The sequence below is a fragment of the Ictidomys tridecemlineatus genome, unplaced genomic scaffold (genome assembly GCF_052094955.1).
Source record: "Ictidomys tridecemlineatus isolate mIctTri1 unplaced genomic scaffold, mIctTri1.hap1 Scaffold_729, whole genome shotgun sequence".
Taxonomy (NCBI): domain Eukaryota; kingdom Metazoa; phylum Chordata; class Mammalia; order Rodentia; family Sciuridae; genus Ictidomys; species Ictidomys tridecemlineatus.
The window spans coordinates 2681-27994 of record NW_027525259.1 but is presented as its reverse complement, the minus strand read 5'-3'; the positions used below and the strand labels follow the sequence as shown (position 1 = coordinate 27994).

General features: G+C 40.4%; 1 long non-coding RNA gene across 1 annotated transcript; it reads left to right on the top strand.

Annotated features, from left to right (window-relative positions):
- The first annotated feature begins 12388 nt into the window (after positions 1-12388).
- Positions 12389-25102, top strand: LOC144374493 (uncharacterized). Its single transcript, XR_013433870.1, has 3 exons — positions 12389-12584; positions 14866-14959; positions 22768-25102. It is a non-coding gene; the product is annotated as an uncharacterized LOC144374493 (long non-coding RNA).
- The last annotated feature ends 212 nt before the right edge of the window (positions 25103-25314 follow it).

The following is a 25314-nucleotide window of genomic DNA, read 5'->3' as shown; positions in this document are numbered from 1 at the left end:
GTATGTTACCAGGAATGTCTATAATATACTGATACAGAATTTTTTAAATGTAATTTATGAAATTTAATTTAAATTTTAATCAAATTTGATGTCTTATTTTTTTTAAATAAAAGAGCTGAAAGTTTATTAGTTAAAATTGCAGTTAAACTTTAAAAACAGATTAAAGCATACAGTTGGATTAATTCAACATGAATTCAAATTAAACTTGAGGATTTCTTTTCACTGAGGTCAAACTATATTTTCCCATCTTATCCTATGCAATTGATTGGTTTAAGCCAACTGTAAAATTACATTTTCCCTTCAATATTCCCATCCTTTTAATTTTAACTTATATTTTACACTGGTTTAGCAATGTTAGACTAGTCTGATTATTCTGATTATATCTGACTATGATGAATATATTTTTTGTTTTCAATTGACAAAAAGAAAAAGTATATATTTGTGTCCTACAATATGACATTTTAATACATGTACACAGTGTGAGATGATGAAGTCAGGCTAACTGGCATATCTGTCATCTTAAATATTTTTTGTTGTTGTTCTGGGAACATTCAAAATTATTTTTACTACTTATTTAAAATATTCAGTTAATCTTTGCCAATTATAAATATGCTGCTGTACTTGTAAAACTTAAGAAGTTTTTCTACCTACACTCTGTTAGCCATCATCTCTTCATAACCCCTTCGCAGGCTCTGGACTTAACAGCCTAGCGAAAGCGACCTCACAAACTTGGGTCCCTGGAGGCTCGGGGCCCGCCCTAGCGACCAACTTGGGGCCCTGGAGAAGGGAATCTCTGCCTGGAGGGGCGGACGGAGGCGTCGCACCCTGCGGTTTCCTGGGCAACCAGCGCCGCCTCAACTCCGTCTCCGCCCCTAGTGCCTCGCTGCAGCGCCCCGCCTTGGCGCAGAGGCACCAACAAGCGCCCTAGATTCTTTCCAGAAAGCATTCGGCCTTTCTCACCTCTCAGTGCGTGGTGCATGCCACCAATGCCGCTGTACAGCTCAAGGACCCGCAAGGGCTCCATTCCTCCAGCCGCCACCTCCAACGCCGCAGCCTGGGATCTAGGCCTGCCGGTCCCTCCACTCCTGCTCCCGCAGCCCCCACCGCTCCTTCTGCCTCTGATTCCGCGATTTTTCGGTTCCCTCGACTCTGTCGCTGGGCTCAGGACTTTACTGGGCAGCGCAGGGCCTGGGGACTTGACAGATGTGGTGGTGGTGGTGGGGGGAACAAAGCACAGAAAACTATGAGGCTTTCAACTGAGTAGCAGCCATTCCAGAGCCTGATTGACGTTCATTCTTCACTGATTGTTTGCTGTGGCCTTGAGTGGGAAAGAAACCCGGAGCTCAGTAGAGGAGTGAAAAACTGCCTTGCCTTCGAAGTGAATCCAGAACAAATTGTTTTTCAGGCGGGCTATTTTTCTGCCCCTTGGAAGTCTGAAGTGTCCAAACATTCCTTCTACTAATCTTGAGCAGGATCACCTACTCAGTGGTGTGTGGCTGCAGCTGCCTGCTGGGATGATGCAGATAAATCCACCAGCCTATTCTCTAGAGAAACTTCCAGAATTAGAAGCAGAACACTGATTGAGTGACAATAACTCCAGCGATGCTTATTGTCATCATTAATAGTGTTAATTATATTTCAGCTTGGGAAATAAGCCCACATAGGATACATTGTTCTTAATAGTTCTCTGCACTATGAGCTTCCAGGAACTAGAGACTTGACTCTCCAGGATGGTCCTTGTGATCAAGTGGTTAGAGGTTCGATTATAAACTAAGATAAGTAGCCAGGAAAGAGGAAGAGGAAATATTCTCATGGTGAAGAGAATGTCCTTCTATTTGTTCTCAATACTGCCACAGGTTAACCTTTGTTAAGATCAATTTAGAGGTGCTGCTTGTAGAGAAAATGATTTGTTAGAAACTTTGCATGCCTGCTAATGTAATGGTAACAAAAATTTTACTACTATATCTGAATTATAGAACTGACTGACTGATCCATTTTGATGTGATCTATTTTTAATTGCAAGTGTATGTTAGTCTTTAAATATTTTGTTTTTATTGGTCACTTATTTCAGATAAGAAGAGTTTCTATGATAGAAAGATACCAGAAAACTGAATTTTAGCCTTGGCATTGCCAGTAACTGATTGTGAGTTTGAGATAAGTGGTGTTGTCTCATCTGTAAAATAAATGGGAAGGAAGGAAGGAAGAGATGAGTGCTGACAGTGTTGCAGTTCCAAGATTCCATGGTTGGTTTAGTATTTGAAAAAATAAGTTCTTTTTTGGCCCCATGATAAGTATCTCTTCCAATTAAATATCTAGAAAGTTTTTTTATCTGCCTTAAACAAATATAGTTTTAAACAAACTCATAAAACTATACATATATACACAAATATATACACAACATACATGTAATGCATGAAACAAACTCATGATATTTATTATATGATATTAACACCATAAACAATTTTCCGCACATAAAGTATAAAGGGGGCTTGATAGTTCCAGAGATTTATATATAGTCAACAGCCAATTTAATAAATAAACCTAGAATTTGTTCAGCATTAGCACTATAAATCAAAACATACAATGGAGAGCCTTCCCTTGAAGGAGGGGCCAGTACATACATATGTGGCACAGTTGATGAAAAATACCAACCTCCTAAAAGAAAGGAGGCTAAACCACCATTCCTGCACAGGCTAGTATTTAAGTATTCAATCTGATACTTGAGAGTCTTTGCAATGTAGCCTGGAACTTATTTTTCTTATTTTGATTTCTCCCTTTCTTGAACTCTGTTGTAAACTAAGTTGATCAGCATTCCCTAGACATACCTGTCACTTCTCTGCCTCTTTCCTTGCTGATATTCATTACCTTACCTAGAAATCTCCTAACCGTCTTTAATGCCTACACTTCAAGTGAAGCCTTCCTTTTAAATTCTCAGGCTAGACACCTTAACTCATTTCAGTTTTCTCAATCTCCCTCCTTTGCTGAAAACACAGGTTCCTCCCTGTTCCTACACTAAATCCTTTTAGTTCCTTCTAAACCTGTTTACAGCTCCCATGAGCCACATCATCTCTTTTTGTGATATTTTCTCTCTAAAGTTCTTCGTATGTGATAAATTTTTCAAGAAAAAACTTTCTGCATAATCATAATTCATAACTACCTCCATGAAAGTATCTGCACAAGTTAGGATCCCTTGGATTACATGCACTCTCTTCCAATTTCTGATACAAACTGTGTGATTTAGGAAGAGAACCAGGAGGGTTGACACAATGGGGAGCAGCTGAGAAGAAAGATAGGATGAACAAATAGAGGTGGAAAAGAGAACATATATTGACTTATTTTTTTTTCCTCAAACTGAATCTAGAATGTTCACAGGGGAGAAGAAAAACCTCTCTAATCCCCTTGTTTCCCATAAAATTATCCTTACCAACATTTCCAATAATGCTTATATTCTAATAAGAGAAAGTCAACACATTTTCAAAAATACAACTATCAAATCTTAGATTTTAGTATATTCAGTGTATTTTCTTTTAAAACATAAAATGCATCTTTAAGAAATAAAAATGTTAGTGAATCCATGGAAAATGAAGGCACATATAAAGCATATCAGAATTCACCAAGAGCACTTTGTAATACCAAGATGAATATTAAAATAATAGCAGGACTCTCAGTTATAGAAGGGCACATCATGCAACTTGGAATCCAGTGTCATTTTCTTCTTCCTTTCCTGCTTGTCATTATTGTCTAACAAGATTAAATAGATCTGTTTAAAATACTTTTGGCAATCACCTTAGGGTTTCCATGATCCAGCTCATTTTTTATTCCTCAGTGAAAAGTGAAGTGGATTCCTCTACAGGTTCACCTACAGTGAGAGAATACCCTCCTTCTGCCAATTTAGGTAATAAACAAATTCCATTCTGGTTTTACATAGAAAAAAGAATCATCTTATAAATTTCATAGAAAATGAAAGCTCATCATATAGAATAAATTGATAATAAATGTCCTCAAGAGACAAATTATAATCAGAAGAAATTTGAATTGGAAAGGTCCCTAGCAGGCATGTGCCACTCATGAGCTCCCATGAATTTAAGAACTCTTCCTACCAAGTTACTGATATTTGAGCATTAAAAAACGCAGGCATTCAAGTAGCTAATGAGGGTACATGGTACTACCTAGAGTGAGCAGTTTGATCGTGAAGACCTTGAATTATTAGAAAACTGTTCTTTATAATTACTAAACTCAATTCCTTTTAGACTTGCCCTCTGTACTGACTTTTAAAACTCTATTTTATTATGCATTATAACTAAAAACACAAGCTCAAGAGCTAGAATGTAGATAGGAATCACAGGTCTCTACTTCTTACCTGGGTGACCTGGATTAAGTCACTTAGCCTCTCTGAGCCTAAGCATAACTCTAAAATATACAAATAAATTGGACATGTGATTGCTGAAAAGGTTAAATGAGGATCATTTAATTATATTCTGGTATGCAACTTTGCCTGTTGCATACCAGAATATAAATAGCTGTATGCTTATTGAATAGTTTCTATATACAGTAGCCCCTCCTTATCTGCTGTTTCACTTTCTGCAGTTTCAGTTACCTGCAGTCAGCTGGGGTCCAAAAATATTAAATAGAATTCTCCAAAAACAGTGCTTTAAATTATGCATTATTCTGAGCAACAACATGAAATCTTGTGCAGTCCCATTCCATCCTGCCCTGAACATCAATCAGTCCTTTGTCTGGTATACCCATGTTTGATATGCTACCTGCCATTGACATCTTGATTATCAAATAGACTGTTGAAATATTGCCATGCTTGTGTTCAGTAACCTTTATTTTACTTCACTGCAGCCCCAAAGCACAAAAATAGTGATGCTGACAATTTTATTACAGCATATCATTATAATTGTTCTATTTTGTTATTATTGTTATTAATCTTTATCTGTTCTTAACTTTTAATTTTAACTGTATCACAGGTGTGTATATGTGGAAAAAACACTATGTACACACACACACACACACACACACACACACACATATATATATATATATATATATTTAGAGAGAGAGAGAATTTTTTAATATTTATTTTTTAGTTTTCGGTGGACACAACATCTTTATTTTATTTTTATGTGGTGCTGAGGATTGAACCCAGCAACCCGCACATGCCAGGTGAGTGCATTACCGCTTGAGCCACATCCCCAGCCTCCACATTATATATTTTTTTTTTTTTAAAGAGAGGAGAGAGAGAGAGGAGAATTTTTAATATTTGTTTTTTAGTTCTCGGCGGACACAATGTCTTTGTTGGTACGTGGTGCTGAGGATCGAACCCGGGCAGCACGCATGGCAGGCGAGCGCGCTACCGCTTGAGCCACATCCCCAGCCCTCCACATTATATTTTGAGTTCAGTACTACCCATGATTTTAGGCATCCACTGGGAGTCTTGGAGCATATCTCCCAAGGATAAAAGAGGACTAATGTAATGGTCCCTTCAACTCTGATGTGACATGAATCCAATCTTTTATGTCAGTTATACTCCAGTTTGGTGATGCTCATTTTAGGAGCTAAAACTGAACATTGGACCCTGAAAAAGGTCAAATATTCAGACTATAGAATGGTCCAGTTAGCTACAGTCTAAGGGCTCTAGGAACGGGTGGGCCTTGTTGTAGGTGTTCAGGAGTAGCCTGGGCTTGGGCCAGGGTGAGTAAAACTGGAAACTAAAATCCATAGACCTTGCTGAGAAGATGATGAGTGTGAAAACACAGGAAGTCAAAGACAGACTTTTCCATAGGTAGTAAGAGACACCTCCTAATTGAGGTTAAGCAGACCTGGTGTGGAGGTGGAGGGTACCACTAAAAGCATAGTCATTTGTTAACTGTTTTATGTTCCCGGCACTGAAGAAATATTTAATCAAAAAATTTAAAAATTTTTTAAAAAATCTATTTCAAACCATAAATTGTCAATAGTATTTTAAAAGTGGGGAATGTCTTCTATTTCCTAAGCATAGGACTTTTTACTAATTTCACTGATTGTTGATCAAAATTTTCATTGATTCTCTAGAGCTAAACTTTACAATAGAAGAGCCACTACCCACATCTGATGACTTATTTAATTCACAAAAAATGTAGTTCAGCAGTCACATTGGGTAGATTCAAGTGCTCAACAGTCACAAGTCGCTACTGGTTACCCTATTGCTTAACACAGAGAGTATTTTCATGTCACAGAATGTTCTCCTGGGTAAAACCACTCTAGAATGATGGTCTCCAAGTTACCACTTTTATGTCTAGGACTTCCATAAAGAAACTGTGCCAAAATGTCTACAAACTGCTTAATAATTCATATTGAACACTGATTTAAAATAAGACCCCCAAAATAGGACTAGAAGGAACTCAAATAAAGCAAGTTTTGCATCGAAACTCCTTCCCTTTCTCTAGCATCTAGTTACCTTTTCGATTGACTGTCACAACAGAAAAGAGCAGATGTGTTCTGTCAGCAGCATGATAAATTTTCAAGAGAAAAAGAACAGATGGAAAGTAAACTTTCTGGTGTCTTCAAGGAGTAGTACTTTTCTATTGAAAAAGAATATTCTGGTGACCTCTAACTGGGAATAATGTTATCTTATACTTACCCCAGAAGAAAAAGAATGCTTTTAAAAAAAACAAGAGGAAATTTTATTTTAATTTCTACTGGAACACATAAATACCATGCAGCCTGCCTGATATCTTGCCATAATTTTGCTACTTGAGATTATTTTTGAAATTTCTCATTCAAAACTGTTTGCAGCAATATTAAATATTATATTTTAGTCAAATTAAAGATAGAGGGGGTCTTTGGGGGCTGGGGTTGTAGCTCAGTGGTAGAGCACCTGCCCAGCCCATGTGAGACACTGGGTTCAATCCTCTGCACCCCATAAAAATTAATTAATTAATTAATTAATTAAAGGCATTGTGTCCAACTAAAAAATATTTTAAAAATATATAGTGGGAATCTTTCTTTAAAACTGCTTTTACCAGCTCCTTCCTCTGGAATGAACCTTAAGAACTATTTGGTCCAGTGTTTTCCAAATTCTTTTTTCCCCCAAACGTTTGTTCAAACACAAACTCATTTAGAATCAGAGCCAAGAGAGATGGAGACATAGAACAAGTGCAAGGTCCCATGCACACAAATCCTAACTGCTCTGTTGTTGAAGCATGGATGGTAGTGGGCCCAGAATAATGCTAGATTACCTCCTATTCTCCATCAATTCCTATGGCTTCCTCCCCAAAAGACCTATATCGTATACCACTGATTTCATGTAATCTGTTTTAAAGATGAAGACCTGGAGATCCAGAAAGTTTTAATATTTTGTCTGGTGTCACAGCTAGGTGGAAGAAGCCCAGCTCAGTTCCCTCTCAGTTCCCTCTGTCAATCATGGCTTTGCCATAATATAATACAAAACATGCTGAGTAGGCTCAGTGGACCCAGGCCTGCTGGGCCCCTTGACACAGAAGCAAAGCCAGGAATCTAAAGTAGCTCTAGGATGAAGATCACATTGCTTCCTGAGAACAGGCTGACCTGAGAACTGAGGGCAACTTTTGAGATCTATCAAGCAAACCAAAGCCAACAAAGCAATGCATGTTATAGAGGTCAGACAAAAAAGGTTAACATTGCATAGTAAAAGAGGACCAATCCACAGACTAATTAGCAGCATGTGTGATAGCTCTTCTGCCAATCACTCTAGCAAGACAGCCTAATACAGTGCGAGAAACATGGCCCTTAGAATCAGATGGGTTAATATGAATCTTGCTTCTTGCTTAAAATACTCAGTTCTCCTACAAAATAGGTAATATTTGCTAAAAGGTAGCTGTTTGTACTCAATTTTATACATATGTACTTCATAGATGTGGAAGATGGATAGATACATATAATCAATAATAAGCCTAAAACATTAAATAATTTTTTCTTCCAATTTTCTGAACAACTTTGTCAAAACATAAGATATAACCCATTCTTTTCTAATAGAGGAAATTCTAGTATGCTTTCAAAAGCAGTATATTAACATGAGATCAGTTTGCATATTACACAACAAGATTTCTTTCCTCATCTATTTCTAACACAGCTTTCATTCTTCCATGTGGGCAAATATAGCCCATGTTGGGACCACAGGAGAGCTGTTGTTACTTTGTTCCTTTTGTCTAGCAATTCACCCATTCAGATCTGCTGGAGGGAACCAAAACATACAATCCAGAACTATCAATATTAAGAAAAGGAAATAAATATTCAAACTCCATGAACTCTTTATTCTTCTTCATAGTCTGTTTCTGTTTTTCATTGCTACATCATTAGAATGATAAACTACAATACAAAAATAAAGGAAATACTTACAAGATTTTTTCTATCCCTGTTTATTTAGGACTAGATTAGTTACATGAAAGTATCACTTAGAATCATCTGCATATGATCCAATCATGATTAAAATAGCTAAAATGTAATAATAGTTCCCTGGAACTACAATCAATCTATTCTGTCTACATAAGAAAAAACCCTATACTTATTCTAAATTGTTAACTTATCAGCTTACAAAGTCAGTTTTAGAGTCTAATACAAGCACACTTATTCCCCAAACTCTCACTTCATATGCAGAATCTATCAATCCTTATTTTACAGAGCTAAACTTTTTCCTGCAGACAGACCATGAGTGTTTCATTTCCATGTAGGGTAACTATTGCTAAGCTAAAATATCTAAATTCCCCAAAGGAACTTGTTCTATTTTTACTCACTCAAAAAATACTGAGTGGCTAAAATAGGCTATATTTCAATTGATGGCAAGAGTACATTTTACCAGTAGGGTGGTATAACTAATAAGATAATCTAGGCTTTTAAGTTTCAAAGAATTTTAAATAATTAAAATGTTTATTAATCAGTTTTAGACCTATCAGCTTTTCTTGTTGAATATTCAGTTTTTTTATGAAGAAAAAAAGAAAAACTTCATGTTTATAAATTAACATATATTTGCAAATCACATAATCACATATATAAACAAATGAAAATAAAAAGATAGCACCAGCTTTATCTTTAAAAAAAAACCCTACAAGTTATCAAATAAAAAAAAAGAGTTGGCAAATATTTTAAGGAAGAATTCCATATTAGGAGTTTTAAAAATGATTCTTGTTAGGAAAGAATGTCAGGAATCCACATATCACATTCTCTCTTATTCCTTTCATTTTAGGGACTACATTCTAAAGTAGGGTGGAAAAATGCAACAAAGACCATTTTGTATAAATCCTTGTAGTTTAAAGATTTAATATCCAAAACTTAACATCACAGTTGAATCATATCACTTGTTCCTTCTAGGGCAAGATATTACTATTTGGAAAACAATTTTTAAAATATTACCAGAAGCGAGAGGGTCCTGATGAGCAGTAAAGTAAAAATAATCAGTAAACCTCAGAATATTGGGAGCCCAATCCAATTGTAAGAGTCTTCTGACCATTGTTTCTCAATTTTGCTAATAAGAAAATGTTTACCAATAACACATAATTTAGAAAATGAAGAAATATATAAACAAAGAAAATCAGAACTACATTAGATACCCATGGCTGAATTTTCATGTTTTTCCCTTTAATATTTGCACTAATTGTCTTTTACCAGACCTATTTACCACTAATTATCTTTTAATCAGAACATTATTGCAGATCCATCCTACATATATGAGCCCTCTCATCTAGTATTTTAACATGATCAGTTCTGTTTTTCATTAGACATACCAAAGAGACCTGTGATTTTTAAATTTATTTTTATTTTTTCTGAATTTTAGAAAGAATATGTGCTGATGGTGAGGGGTAAAACAAATGACACAAATTTAACATTCAAAGCTCCTAATATATTCTTCAGATAGAGTCTACAGGTGGGATTCCTGGGTAAAGACTTATAATTATAACCTGAGTTCTTGAAACTGGTTTCCCCCTCTGCACTGTCATGAGACGTGAGCCAAAACAGCGTATCATTTTTATTTACCATTACTGATTAGTATTGAGGGTTAATTATTGTCATCTGTTTTTTTTTATTTTGTCAATTACTGGTGATATGTGTTCTTTTCTGATGAAGAAATATTGTGTTTCTTACTGAATAATCATAATTTCATTTTTATCATTTATTTTTTAAATGAGCCAAATTTGCCTACATGTTCTTATTTTTAAAATTTATTTTCATGTAGGATGTGAAATGAGGTTTTAAGACTAAACTTTTCTCCAAATATCCAGTTTTTCCTTTCATATTGTTTTGTGATACTTTTTAAAAACAAGTTATAATTTTATTTGGTATGATCTGTATTCCTGTCATGTGTCTGCTATTTTTTCTGAAAATTTAACCCAGTAGTCCCCCATTTTCCCTGAAAAAAAATGAAATGTAGTCTTTTAATTCAAAGGATACAAAATATTAGACTTGCTTTCTTTAATGAAAAAGGTGTATTTATTTCCACCATTTCATGAGAAAATGGAAACATTCCTTCAATGGAGCATTAGAAGACAAATAAACATACCTATTTTTTATAACCTTAAAATCTGCTGATATGCATACTTATTCTACATTCCCAGGTGATGTCATCATATCAACAATCATGAAACTTAACCAACCCAGACACAAAATAACAACAATCACAACAACAATACTTAAAAATGGTATGTTCGATTTTTAAAAGCTGCATTTTCATACTTACACATTATTTTCACAATAATCCTGTAAGTAGGCATTATCAACATGATACTTTAGATGAAGAAAGTAAAGTTAAAAGCTCTTAAAAATTGTGATTTGTTGGGGCTTGGGTTGTGGCTCAATGGTAGAGTGCTTGCCTTGCATGTGTGAGGCACTGGGTTCTATCCTCAGCACCACATATAAAAAAAACAAAAAAAAACAAAAAAAAACAAAGTTACTGCTACAACTAAAAAACATTTTTTAATTGTGATTTTTCTAAAATCAAACAGCTCATATATGACTGAGTCAGCACCAAAAGGAACCTCTATCAAAGAGAAATTAAAATAAGCAACTAATTTTTAAATCAAATCTACACCCCGGACTCCCACAGAGTCAGAGAGGAGACCCACGGTGCCAGCGCAGCGACTCTCCGGGAATTCACGCCAGGCTCCCGGTTTGGAGAGAACTTGCCGCCTGGGGATCCACACTGGATCCACCGCAGCTGACCAGGTTTTCAGCCCAGCACTTCTCACCTAATTCAGCCGACTCCTGACCTAGAGTCCCGCACTCAAGGGCGCGATCTGGGTCCGGCCCACGGTTTCCAGGAGGACGTGTAAACCCTGAAGGGGTCGGATCCGAAATGGGAGCTCCCGGAGTAGGTAGAAAGCCCGAGGGCGTATTCTCTAAGAGGGAGGTTAAGGAGGCTAGGGCGCAAGTGGAGACGGCGGTCACCTGCCTCTCTCTCCTGGTGCAGAGGCCAAGGTGCTAACCGGAGGGTCCCCATAAGGGAAGGATTCTGGGGAAATTTAAAGGTTCTTCTATCCTTCCTTATGCCGCCTCCTCAGGAGCTTTCTGGCTTCCTCTGGAGTTGGCAGAGGCAAGCCTGGAGTCTCCCAGTCACAGCGGCTGGCCCGAGCGCGCAGGGAAAGAGGACTCGGATGCGCAGGGCTCCCATTCCCCTGACGCATTTTCTGCACCACTGGTGGCCGTCGGGGAGGTGGTGGGGAAGAGTAGGAGGTTCTGGGGATGAGGCGGTTAAAAAGCACAGGGACTGGGGGGCTCCGGATTGTGCAAGAACCGCCCCCTCTCCTTTACCTTCGAGCCTACCCTGGGCTCTCCAGGCTCTGGGCCCGTCCCGCGCCCGCCGCTGGCGGATATGGAGCGTGTTTCCCGGAAACCCCCAGGTAAACCTTCCTGAGTTTGGAAGGGGGACAGCTCTTCCGGGAAGCCAGTGAGAGCCGAGAAGACTATGGGATAACGTGGAGGGGAGGGAAATTTCCTTTTTCTTTTCTTTTCTTTCTTTCTTTTTTTTTTTTTTTAATATGGGAAAAGCTGCCCCTGGACGGCGGGGCCTTTCCATCTGAGGCTCTCTGTCTTGGGGAAAAAGCAGAATTGCGGGTGACACCTGGGAAGGGAGGAAGAGAAGGTCCTTAGGGGAATATTTACAGGTCAAATCGATATCCCCGTTGGGCTACGAGGATGGCCAATTTCAAAGCAGATTAGATTACTTTGTGGCATTTCAAATAAAACGGCAATTTCAGAGCCTTGAGCATGTGGGCGACCTGCGGGAGCTGTCCGCCTGCTTGGCTCAGTGAGCGCAGGGGCACTCTGCTGGAGCCCTCGAAGGGAATTCCTCCTCAGGTATTTTTCTTTTAAACCAAGGGCAAAGGGGCGGCTGCGAGGGCACAGGCTGCAGCATGCTGGGCAGAGGAGAAGCAGGGGCACGCTCCAGCCTCGAGGAGCTCAGGGAGCTCAGGCTCTGAGCGCTCTGGGTGGCGCCACCGCCTCTTGCTGAACGCTGCCGTTTACTGGTTGTTTCATTTCCTGGTCCAGGTTTAGGAGATGCATGGGGACAGCCGAGTCGCACCGGGCCTCTGGATAGTGTCGCCAAGGAGCTGGGATCGCACTTGCTGCAGGTAGAACCACCGCGCCGTGGGAGGAGCGCCGCCGCCGCCAGTCGCCCTGGCGGGGGCTCCCTTCCAACCCTGTCACCCGAGTTTCTAGGTGCGCGGCACAAATCCACAGGCCGCCCCCAAGCTGAAGAAGTCCCAGGGGCGGGGGTGGCTCCCGCCCGGGAGGGTCAAAACCCAAGCGTGGATGCTTAGCCTGTCCGGTACAGCCTCAGCCCCAGCCCCAGCCTGCATCCCTCTCCATCCCAGCGCCCCAGGGGTTTCTAGCTCACCCAGACCTAGGCGGAAAGGCGCCCCTGAACGTGGTTAAATCGTTTCAACCTTACTTCGGTTTGTCCCAGAAACCGGGCCAGGCTCTGGAGCCAGAGAAGCACCGTTCAGGAAGCATTGTGCCACAATGTGGCAGCGTTTAGCAAGTGTGAGTGTGTGTGTGTGTGTGTGTGTGTGTGTGTGTGTGTGTGCGTGTGCGTGTGTTGTTTTTGAAAATACATGTGCGAGGGAGAAGGGAATGGGGGAATATTTGAAACCCGGAACTTTCACAACTAAAGAGAACTGCGGTGGCATAGCAGCCGGCCAGGTAACACTCTCTGGGAGCCTGGCCCACACGCCCTCGGCTCGCCGTCTGCCCGCCCTTCCAGCTTTGCGCTGCATGTTTTCCGTGTTTCATACTGTCCACATTATAAGTGACACTAATATCAGGGAAAACTAAGTGCTTGCAGGGGAACTTCAGAGAAAGTCTGGTGGGCAAAGTCAACACTTCCAGAGGTCTTACATTTAATTAATTCCTGAGTGGTGTGTGGATGGCTGTCTTTGCAGTTATTATACATGTAAGTGAATTAGGTAATTGAAGCTAGGAAAGCACACTCCATGTTTTCAATTAAGAATATTATTTTTTAAGCTACTGCTGGTAACGTTTAGAATTTAATTATGATAATTTCTTCACTTTTATTTGTTTTCCTAGATGTTGCAAGAGATCTGTTTTGTTAAATGTATCTCTAATGGTTTTAGAGTTTAGCAACTATGCAAAATACATCAAAGTGTCTGTAACTTTAGAAATTGCTTTATAGTTTGTCCCAGATTCTGTTAGGAAAATGTGTTGTAGCTGAGTTAGAAACCTGAAAGTAAGACATAATCAAGTTGCTGGTCTCAACCTAGCACAGGGAAAGGTAGTGATAATTTAGTTAGCAAAGAATTTTTGCAGCAAACGGTATTTGAGACAGCAGAATGTAAGGATATCTTTCAAGTTTCATTTCTGCTACATTCTTTATAGCCCACCTCCAAGGGGGAGAGTAGAAAACCCAAAGGTAATCTGGTTTCAATTACATGCTGTAAAAATAGAATTTGTGGCCAGAAATTAATTTGTAATATTTTTTTATGGGAGTTGCACTGCGGATTGTATGGGTCTTTCACAAACTTTATTGCTTTTCTTTGGTTCTGGATCTAAAATATGAATGAGTAAATAAAGTACAGTTTCCTTTTTCAAAAGTTAAGTCTTTGACACAGAAAAATAATCATTACCTTTTTATTTGTCTTAATTATCTCTTATAGTTTTATCTTATTTTTAGAGGGATTAGGTAAAAATCAGAATTTCATTTGGGTAGTTTTAATTTTTTTGGAAGATACTTTTTCTCCTTGAATTTGGCAAAAGTTATTCAATCTTTTACAAAGTTGAAATAGTTAATTCTATAGACTTTGTCTGGTAAAATAATCAGGTATTTTGTTTTATTTTCTGGGGAGCAGCAGTGGTCGGAATTTATTATTCAAATGGTACTTATGGGTAACTAGAATATTGTGGCAAATAATGAGTATGTCCTAGTGGTATAAATGACTGCCAATTATGACTTAAATGGTCTATATAGTAGTGGATGTTCCCCTAAGTACCATAGAACTCTGGATTTGTGCTAAGTGCTAAAATAACTCCAAACAATAAAGCTACTACATTTAAAGTGAGCATGATAGGAATTCTCAAATGTTTCAGATGATTTTTGTGATGTGGATGTAAGGTTTTTTTTAAAGTGCTTTAAAAACATTTCAGAGCCTGGCTTGGGAAATAAACCTTGAATGTTGTCACCTGTGGTCCTCATGGCCCTGACTTCTTTTTTGAATTTAACAAATATGCATTGATTTTTTTTTCCCCAGTTCTGGGCTCATGGATGCTGGCGAACACTTCACCACTGAGCTTTATGCCTTCCTCCCACTTCACCTCCAGCCCAGTGACAGCAAAATTTCTAGATTTAATGCTGGTGTAGAACTAACATCTCTTACCCTGATACGTTTTCTGTTTCAGACTTTGGATGGATTTGTTTTTGTGGGAGCATCTGATGGCAAAATCATGTATATATCCGAGACGGCTTCTGTACATTTAGGTTTGTCCCAGGTAGGTATGGCCTAATTTTATGTACAATCAAAATATTCGATTATATTGTAGCAGATTGTGACAGCTTTGCCTAGCCTGAAAATGAGTCTGCATTAGTTTATGAACATTATTCATAACTGCAAAATACCCCCACCCTCACCTAGTGCTGGGGATTGAACAAGCTCTATGACTGAGCTCTACCCCCAACCCCAAATTTCTCTTTAATAGGATTCCCATGCAGTTTTCTTCTTTTTCTTCTTCTTCTTCTTCTTCTTCTTCTTCTTCTTCTTCTTCTTCTTCTTCTTCTTCTTCTTCTTCTCCTTCTCCTTCTCCTTCTCCTTCTCCTTCTCCTTCTCCTTCTCCTTTTTCTTCTTTGCATTTTTACCTTTTTCCTTTCTTTTTCCTTTGAGGCTTGTGACAACTATGTCTTCACTGTGGCCAGCCCTGTTCTGAGTCTGTCCTATGTATGCCCTGCCCTACCTGCTCACCTAGTGATGTTAGATGGCACAGAAAAGAGCTTCCCCAGGGGACCTACAGTCAGGCCACACATGCTGGGCTGCACATGGTATTGTGCGTTGCTGTGAGGTGAGAGGAAGCTTCTGTAGAACATGGATTTATGCGGCATGTGTTTTGGGGAGACAGAAAGGGAAGGGGTAGATTTATGAGTGTTCACATGGAATTCAAGGTCATTTTTCCTGAGTTTTTCCAGTTCAGTGGTTGTTTCAGTAAAGCATTTTATATGCTTGTGATAGAAACTCATAAAATTCAGTTTACTACTGTTTTGCACTGCGAGGTTCTGGTTTCTTTAGAACATTTAAATATTACCCATTTTTCTGGAAAAGTGAAACCATCTTCTGAAAAGGGGGTTCCTCCCTTAGAAGGAAAAGATGACCTCAGCTTGTGGACCCCCAGCCAGATGAGGGTTGGGTTGAGGGTCCGGCTGCTGTCTGGGCCTGTGGATGGCCCGGACAAGGAGAAGCAGACTGGGTTTCCCTTTCACATCTCTGATTTAACAAGCGTGGGGAAGAGAGATAAAAGTCACATTTTTTTATACATGCCAGGACTAAACGTTCCTTTATATTGTGAGCTCTCAGCGTGACTTTTCATCACAAGTGAGGACATACTTCAATGAATGACAGAGACAGAACAAGGGCTCCTAAAAAGCGTGTGAGTGACCTGTTCTTTCCATCCTTCTCCCACAGTTAAGCCCAAATGGAACATGCCTATTAATGTTTCTTGAGTTTTTCTCATTGAAAAACAAAATTACCAAATTTGGGAACCCGAGTTTGGTGTATTCCTTTTCTTTTTCTGCCAGTACATTAAAAAAAAAAACAAAAAAACTTTTCATTATTTTACAGCCATCTCTTCCAATGTATGCACATCCTTCTCCACATCCAAATGGGCTTATGTGTTTCCTATGCAAAGTCTGTTAAAGGAGATTGCATATTAAAATAGTTTAGAAGGTTGTTTCTTACTCTCTCTTCTCTTATGGGACCTGCTATCCCAAATAGTTTATCAAAGCTTGATTCTTTTTTTAATGTTTATTTTTTAGTTATAGGTGGCACAATATTTTTGTTTTATTTTTACATGGTGCTTAGGATTGAACCCAGTGCCTCACATATACTAGGCAAGCACACAAGCCAAACCTCCAAAGCTTGACTCTTGCATCTATGTGAACTGAGGGATAAATATGTGTACAGACTGAGAAATGTTTTGAGAAGATTAGATTTACTATTTCTATGGGATTGGAGATTGTAGCAGCTTAGTGGTAGAGAATGTGCTTAGCTGAATAAGTATTGCCCACTCCTCATCCCCAATCCTCCACAAATAAATGGAAAGGAAAGAAAAAAGAAATTTATTACTTTACATTTTTTAGAATTAATCAGAATTATTTACTTGCACCTAGACTGGTTTCTACTTCTGACCTAATCTGTGGATTATTTACCTTTTAAAAGTATAATTTACTTTTGATAGTCTTACAATATTGTCACAAATAAGATAAAACATTTCATATACTTTTAAGATGATTTGTCAAAACATTTTTGATCAGGGGCTCACACTGGCATTAAAGTGTTTTTGTAGCTGCAGATGGAGGCTAACACAACCTCATCGAGGAATCAGAAGAAAACCAGTTGCCCTGCATGATCAACTTGACTTATTTTTTTTGCAATTGTCTTCTCTTCAGGGAACAAAGAAGCTAAAGGAATCTACAACTTTCTTAGAAAATGGTAGTACTGGCCCTTCCTCCCTTTTAAAACAAGGATACAAAGTTTTATTTCTGCATATGATCACAGAAATCAATTTGACCACTATTTTTCAGTATTAAATTTATATCTGAGATCCCTAGCAGTCAAAACAAAATGGGAAATAAATTCAACTATCCAGGAATTTTATGTCCTGGGGTTATATTTTAAATAATATGGTAATGTCTGCTCTGTCTCTCTTTCAGATCATGCTGGGAAACAGATCAGAATAACTATTTTGTGTGATTTGTGAAGTATAGGGAGCTATACAAAAGCCAGAAAGCCTCACTTTCATTAAATACAGTTTGCAACTAGAGTACTTTGGTGGGCATCTCTTAGGGTTGCTCGGTCACTTGGAATATGTGAGCACATCTTTAGGTACTGAGCACAACTTAAGCAATCTGTCACTCAGGCAGCTCAGCCTACCAGCCTACCTTGCACCCCACACAGACTCTTTTTATGTGGGAAAAAGATTCTGTTGATTATGAACACAATAATTAAGAATGACCAACACATTGGAAAGGTAATGACTAAGCCTTCTGTCAAGATTAACTCCACATGAGGAAATGGAGGCAACATAAAAGCATGATGTTTCTTTTTCATCATATGCAAAAATACAACTTTGTATCGTTGTTTTAAAAGGGAAAAAAGTCCAGGTATGACCATTTTCTAAGCAAGTTGTAGAGATTCCTTTAGTTTCTTTGTTGCCTATGAAAGGACAATTGTAAAAAAGATAAGTCAAGTTGATCATGTAGGGCAAATGATTTTTTTCTGATTTCTCCATGGAGTTGTGTTAGCCTCCGTCTGCAGCTACAAAAACACTTTAATGACAGTGTGAGCCCCTGGTCAGTGGCTGGGGAGTGTTCCACAGTGAACTGTTTAAATAAGCAACAACAAACTTTTCTCTTAGATCTGCCTTCTGTTCATGATTAACTCCATAGAAGGAAATTTAGGTAGAATTGCAATGTGTATTTTTTTCTGTCTTCTTTACTTAAACAGTAAAATAAAGTATTGAATAGGATGTCAAATACCCAACTACTCTTTAAAAAAATGTTTTGCACCCTTTAGATTATTTTCATTATTAGCAAAGAATTGGACAAATATAACAAACCAAAAACCTTAATAAAATAGGCTTACGGACTGGGGATAGTACTCAGTAGTAGAGTTCTTGCCTATTCTGCGCCAGGCTCTGGGTTCAATCCCCAGCATACACACAAAAATATTAGTAAAATTTTACCCAGTAGACAGAGTAATGCTTTAAAATGTTTTCTGGTGAATAGCAATTGTAGTAATAGCTTATATTTACATGGTGCTCGTCTGTATTCCTAGAACTTTCAATTACTCTCAGTGACATTGTCTCATTAAGTGAGGTTCATGTTAAGTCAAGGTTACACTCCTCGGTAGAGGGTCACAGGAACATACCTTCCCCCATCAGTTCTGCCATAATCGTGTGAAAATTCACAGCAGAAGGGAATTGTTCTGTTTTGTCCTGCTTTTGATCTGTACTATCTAAATACCTGAATTATACATTTGAGGATGTAAAAATGATTCTTTATATTCTTCAAACCCAAAGCCTTTTTTTTCCTTTTAAATGCTGGAGATGGAACCAGAGTCTCTTCCATACTAGGCAAGTGCTCTACCACTAAGCTATACCCCCAAACCATGTTTATTTTATTTTGAGGCAAGTCTTGCTTAGTTGCTCAGTCTGCCCTTGAACTTACCTCATTCTCCCAAGTAGCTGGGATTGTAGGCATGTGCCACTGCACCAGGCTTAAAAAGGATTCATTAAACTTTTTTTAATTCCAGTATTGGAATTTTTAAAAATCTACGTCTTATGACAGTGTATTTTTTTTTTAAATCTTAAGCTAGTAAACAAGAGGTCATTGTTGTTAAACTGTGGTATTAAAAATGGCAGAGATAAGCAGAAAATACAGTTAGTTTGTCCACCTAGTCCAGAGGCTGAGCATTAGAAAACAGTTGCATCCAACCTGGGGATTCTGTCAGGTTTGCAGCACAAAAACATACAGACATATTTTAATATGTTGGAAAAAGTAGTGCCGGGAAGCACTCTTATCCATAACATTCACTGAACATTTACCAACGGATTTGATTCCTTTTTTGTTCTTATTATTGTAATTATTTTACTTATATTTAAGCAAAAACAATCCCTGTATAGCTGCTATATATAGTTTTAAATATCCTTGTGGTTCAGATTTCCTTACCAAAGTTCCATGTTATATAACATTGAGGTTACTGGTATACATTTTCATATAAAATAGCTGTTTATGAGACACATAAAGAAAAATGTAATATTTGAGATTGATACCAGAAACACAATAATACAAACAGCAACCGTGTAAGTTAGAGGCACAAGACCAAATTTTTTCACTTTTGAAATAAAGAGAAAGGACGATGTTTTATGTTTGTTGACATAACTTGAACCCTGAAACCCAAACCATCTTAACCATCTTATTTTTAAATGCTCAATTTACCATACTCAGCAAAACATCCAAAACAGAGTAATGTGCATTTCCCCAGTGCCGAGTGACTCTGCCCTTCCCCACAGAATATACCCTTTTAGTGTTGTATTTATCATAGGCAGTTTTCTTGGCAGGAGGAAAAGCTATTCAGCAAAACATAAAAAAGCTCTTAGTAGAAAAGTCATTCATTTTGTAGTTAGCAGGGTTCTACAAATAATAAGGGATCACATCGAAGTTCTGTTTTAATAAGTCTGATGTATGAGTCCAGGGAGTTTTATGGCAACAACTTTCTCTCCTTCTCTAGACAGACAGACAGACAGACGGACACACACACACACACACACACACACACACACACAATATTTTTCCTGCAAGGTAGTCACATTTCTTCTGGCATTGAAAAGCATGAATAGATAAATAAATACAGGAAACATATGTCAACCATAATTTTGAGTTAAGGTCAGCACTGTTTTATCATTCCAGAATTTGTTCTGTAAAAACATTTCCTTTATTTGACGGCTATTTTACTTCCTAGACAGTCTTAGTGTTTTCCTGTCCGTTTTATAATGGACCCAAGAACTCAGAAAATCAAGCCCTCCTTCCCTGCCTCTTGCCCCTCCTGGTTCTCCAATCTCTGATGAGAACAGGAACTTTGGAAATAGATGAAAATATTTGGGGATTAAAACCCCTAATTAGTAGAGATACAAGTTTTCCTGCAAGTCCCTAAAGGTGTTTCTCAACAGAGACGTTAGTAAAGTACTGTTTTTTTTTTAAATTTTTTAAATTTTTGTTGTAAATGGATAGAATATCTTTATATATTTACTTCTATGTGGTGCTGAGGATTGATCCCAAGGCCTCACACTTGCTAGGCATGTGCTCTGCCACTGAGCTACAACCCAGCCCCGCAAAATACTATTTTTCTCTCAAAAAGAATTTCAGGAAAACCACAATGATCATTTTTTTTCCCTTAAAACATGGATAAGAGTATCCATTACAGGCCAATACTAAAACATTATTATTATTATAATTATTTTAAAATAAGCTGGACCTCAATGGCACAGTGCTTGTCTAGCATGCTTGAAGTTCTGGGTTCAGCCTGCAGCCCCCAGAATAAATATATAAATAAACACATATATAATAAGCCATTGAAATAATGATTTTAAAAATCCAGCTCCTTTAGTGTTTAGCTCGAAACTCCCCATTTTGATAACACTCTATAATGTGCCCCATAGCTCTGTCTCATGTGGCTGGCTTAAATGTTGCTGGTTTATTTAAAACTTTTTAAGGGGTAACAGGAATGACTTGAAAGAAGAAGGTTCATATCTCTCTCTCTCTCTCTCTCTCTCTCTCTCTCTCTCTCTCTCTTTTCCCAACAAAATGACATAAACGTTTTTCACATGGGCCAATCTCCATTGAGGTCGATTACAGAGGCCCAGATTCGGGAGGTGGCTGTGAGGAGGTGACAGGGGGATGTCTGTAACAGGATTCTCTCTGTGCTCTGCTTGCCTCATATTTGAAGGAGATGCTCCAGGAACGATGCCGAGAGTGGAGCCATGCAAGCCTTCTGAGGGGATGAAATTACTTAGCAGACCAGAAACAATCTCTTCTGAATAAAGAAGGCAGTTTGCCACATCTTGACAGATTAGGAGAACTGGCTGGGAGGAGCGGGATACATTACTTCACCTCTCCAGGGCCCTTTGGTTCCAAGTGAAGAGCTGAGGGCCCTGGAGGCTCCAGGAGAACTTCTCACTGAGCCACTTGGCTGGCCTTATGCAGCTGTGGGACCTGGCACATGGCACCTGCAGGGCTACCCCTTCGTAGATGACCCTCTGACTGACAGCAGGTAGTCTCCAAATGTGCCCTGGCCAGACACAGGACAGCCACAGCCTCCTTGTGCTCCCTAGGGTCACACCTCCCTTGGGCAGGGCTGTGAAGATTCTTCTGACCCACTCAAGGTCCTTTGCCTCCCAAGGGCACTATTTCAGCTGGGCTTTGGGGTTCCCACTGGCTGCGTTGAAATTACCGTCATTCTTCTTTATGCTCCTCCAAACAATACTGGAATACACTGACAACTGCCCTTATCTGTCACTCCCAACTCTACTAATAGGAGTCTTAAAAACAGGACTGTGTCCCAGTACTCAGAAGACTGCCCTGGTGGCTCTTTCTGAAACTTTCTGTGCCTTTGCCCATTTGTGAAGGGGTGCAGGTCTCCAGGACTCAATAGCGTATCCTTGAGTGGCATCCGTACTTGGGTGAACATTCTAAAGATGCTCACAGTCAGGAACAGGACCCCCAGGGCCCTCTGTGCAAATATCCCAGTAGTGGAGTTTTTCTGGAACCACCCATTCCTGCAGAGCCAGGTCCAGGCCGACACAGACACGGCTGGAGGGCTGCCATGGGGCCCCCTGTGGGGCATGTCTGGAAGGAGGCGTTACCCTGGTGTTGAGGTAGCAACCCCAGGAAATAACCACCACATCATGTGGCTGGCTGGAGTGGCCCCAATCCCTCCTGCAGGTCACACAGAGACACAGCCGCACCCTTGGGCCAGAGCTGTAGAATTTGCACAGTCATCTTGGACCAGGAAAGCCAGAGATACATTTCTGGCAATGTGAGAGAGGCCTGGCAGTGCCTGAGGCACACGGTTCAGAGCTGCTGAAGAAAGGGGCTTTGTCAGAGTAGAGCCTCCCGTGGTCCCTTGGTCAGCTCTGAGAGGTGGAGTGGACGCGACTCTGGGAGGGAGCACAGTAGGGCTGCAGTGGCTATCTCAGGCAGGCAGCATGTGAGTGGGGGTGCAGGACACAGTCCAGAGAGTTGGAGTCCATTTTGAGCTGTCTCTGAAGGATGCTGCCCAGGCCCCTCCAGGGCGTTCCTTTGTGCTCGGGCCTCCTGGGCTCTGAGCTCAGGCCTGGCCCTCTGGCTTCTCAGGCATGGAAGGCAGTTCAGAGCTGGGCTGTGGGGAGGCAAAGGTTCCATGTTTGACACAGGTGTGGGTTGTGGGCAGACTCCAGTCCTGACCCCAGCGGGGTGTGAGCATGTGGCACACCCTGCACTTTCCCCTGGTGCCAACCCTGGAGAGATGGTGACATTTCTGTTCCCACCCCTGCAGGTAGAGCTCACAGGCAACAGTATTTATGAGTACATCCATCCATCTGACCACGACGAGATGACGGCTGTCCTCGCCGCTCACCCGCCTCTTCACCATCACCTGCTCCAAGGTAGTTCCTCCAGGTGAAAGTAAACAAGGCCACGTTCTTAACTATGACCCAGGGCTTGGCTTCCAACACCTGCCAAGGTCTAGGGGTTACCAGGGCAACACTTGGCCCCATCAAGTGGGAGGTGCATTTTGGCCTCTGTCTTTTAAACCAGATTATTTAAACCAGCCTCCATTACTGCCAAAGACTATTCAGAGCTGCCGGGGACAAAGGTGCTCGTGATTTAGAATTGCAGGTTGCAGCCTCACAGGTTTAGACCTGGGCTGCAGCTTCTGAGGATACAGCCCAGGGGGCTGTGAAACTGCCTGGGGGAAACTACACCTGAAATTCCCCTGGGTGACAGCAGTTCCTTTGCTATGACCACAGACTGTAAACCATCCTGAGAGGAGGAGGACAGTGGCTTTGCTATTTTCATGTTACCTTGTAGCCATGGTGGACATTTCAACATATCATTTATGCTCGTGGCTACTGCAAAATTCTGGAAGTCATGAGACCCACCACTGAACCTTGTTTTTTAATGTAGTGATAAAATAGCACACTTACATCCATGTTCAGGGTGTGCCACTATGTGTTTAAATACTGGGATAACTACTTTCCTACATAGTTGGTTTGTTTTGTAACTATATGCATTTTATTTTATGCATTTAAAAGTGTTACTCTGAGCAGGGGTATGGGTTTTTTTTTTTTGCCATAGCACAAATCAGTTAAGATGCCCTGGGCATCACAAAATTAGAACAAATGCTGGGAAGATACAGAAGTTTTCTGGGACCCCGGCCTTTTAACTTCGTGGACAGCTCAGAGAGGCCAGCAGACTAATGGGTCTCACTTATGTCTTAGACTATAGTACCCAATGGGGCCCCAATTCCCCAGTGGAACAAAATGCAAATAAAAGACTTCAAAGTGGTGAGGACATTTAGCCATGGAGGAGAAATATGGCTTTCATTCTTATTGCTCCCTCCTGGGGAAGATTACCCTCAGGCTCGGAGGAGGGACCACAGAAGTGCATGCTCAGTTGTCCAGTAGCAGTTGATCTCGCTGTTCCTTTCCAAGGAGAGAGTCTGGTGTGCCAGCTTCTCAGACAAGATGGGGCCTGACTATAACTACAGCCTGTGATAGTCGTTGGGATGGGATGGCGTCTAAATCAACATGAAAAAATGATGCCGAGAGTCATTCCCAACAACAATGACTAATCTTTCCACTCTGGTGTGTTTTCAAAGCTGGACACAGACAGCAGGAGTCCTAGAGAATTCCTCAGAACACCATGTTGTTGCTTAAAACACCGCACAGGGTGCCCCCTGCTTGGCAGTGGCCTTTTGCTACTGCCCTGGGTTTCATGTTCCCCTTCCTGTGTTGTAGCCTCTGGAAAAGTGGTGAAGGAATGAAAGTAAGTGCAGCTGGGGGGACAGTGAGGCCCGTCTACTCCTGTTTCTGTGGGGTTTGAGGCTGAGGTGGAGAGCAGTCCTAGAGGAGAGGCAACAAGCTGGGGGCCTAGGGTCCCGTGCTGACTCCCTGCAGCGCCAGCCCAGGGGTGCAGGGAAGGCTCCCGAGCACACGGTGCTCTTCTCTCTCACAGATTTTCTGCCTGGATGGAACCCCATTGTTTCATGGTGAAATGTGTGAGAAGTGCGCCCTCCCCCCAGATGAGTAAGACCAGGTGGTACTTTTGAGACGTGAGCTTCCACACCTCAGTGACATCTGTCTGGTTCAGACAGGAGGACTGTGGGTAAAGCACATAGCCTGTCCAGCTGGGGGAACCAAGGAGGCCTCTGAGTTGATTCCCAAACTTCCATGAGGCAGTGCCCTCAGGGACAGTGGAGGAGGACCTTGCTCCACTTCAGCCTTTTTTTTTTTTCAGTACTGGAGATTGAACTCAGGGGCACTCAACCACTGAGCCACATCTCAGCCCTATTTTGTATTTTATTTAGAGACAGGGTCTCACTGAGTTGCTTAATGTATCACAGTTGCTGAGGCTGGCTTTGAACTCACAATTCTCCTGCCTCAGCCTCCAAAACCACTGGGAGTACAGGTATGTGCCTCCATGCCCAGCCCAATCCTTTTTTAATGATAAATTTATCACCAGGCAGAATGGTGCATGCCTGTAATCTCAGCCTCTCAGGAGGCTGAGGCAGAAGGATCACAAGTTTAAGGCAGCCTCAGCAACTTAGTGAAACCCTGTTTCAAAATGGAAAAGGGTTGGGAATGTAGCACAGTGCTAGAGACTTGCCTAGCATGTGTGAGGGCCTTGTATTTATTTACAAAATAAATAAATAAATAAACTTATTAACCTCCAACAAATGTCTATTTAGAGTGGAGTGACAGCCCCTCACTCAGAGGTGTGGCCTTTCTCTATTGCTGTCTCTGAGGGCTGGTGTCCTTTAAAGCCAAGGAGGACTCCTGTATGTTTACAAGAGTGAGAACTCTTTATGCACAGGGCCTTTCAAAGAA